The sequence below is a fragment of the Wasmannia auropunctata genome, unplaced genomic scaffold (genome assembly GCF_000956235.1).
Source record: "Wasmannia auropunctata unplaced genomic scaffold, wasmannia.A_1.0 LD335677.1, whole genome shotgun sequence".
In the NCBI taxonomy this organism is placed as follows: domain Eukaryota; kingdom Metazoa; phylum Arthropoda; class Insecta; order Hymenoptera; family Formicidae; genus Wasmannia; species Wasmannia auropunctata.
In genome coordinates, this window is record NW_012027213.1 from 24,995 (window position 1) to 25,804 (window position 810).

An 810-nucleotide genomic window follows, 5' to 3' on the forward strand; every position below is an offset into this window, starting at 1 on the left:
TAAAGGCTTTAGTGAAATAAAAAAAGAAATTAGCATTTTAAATAGTAAAATGGACATATTTTTAATGAACCAAGAAAAACTTAATCGTTTTCTATTGCCTGGTGAAAAGGTCATTAAGAGACCATCCAATTTTCCATCCAATTTTCCACTTCCAGTAGACACTGAAGCACAACTGAATTCTCTTGAGAATTTCTTGAAAGATGATGGCAATTTATCTGCAGCAGTAAGTTTGTCTTTACAATATTATTTTATAAGTTTGTTGTGTTAGCTTATTGTGTCTTACCTTGTTTCTTTTTGTTTTTTTTTTCAGTCTATATATTTTGCGAAGTATGTTGATCCTGGTAATCTTGATTCATCAGTAAGAAAAATTTTATCAAAAATTATGACTAACACTTTAGCTCAAACCTTTAGTTTTCAAGGTCGAGGAAATAAATGCAAATTTGAAGCGCTGAAAATTTGGGATCTTGTACAAGGTTTTGTATGTTTTTATGTTGTTTGGTTTTGTTAAGTTTAGAAGACGCTTTCTATAATTTTAATTTTATTCTTCCTATTTGCTTGATTTTATGTCTCTTAAAAACACTCGATATTTTATCCGTATTGTATTCGTATTATATATTCACTTGTATCAATATTGCATTGAGCTATATAACATACTGGAGTCTCTAAAGATATAGAAATAATGTAGTTGTGTAAAAGTAAAAGTCTTATAAAATAAGAATGGCTGTCTTTGTCATGAATTTCTTGGTTTGAGTTGATGAGATAAGATCATTGTTAATTAATCAAAGTTTGCGATAAAGACAGATATCTCTG

At 28.5% G+C, this 810-nt stretch overlaps 1 pseudogene; it reads left to right on the plus strand.

Annotated features, from left to right (window-relative positions):
* Window positions 1-49: 49 nt before the first annotated feature.
* LOC105456458 overlaps window positions 50-810 on the plus strand; it is a 2,693-nt pseudogene continuing 1,932 nt past the window's right edge.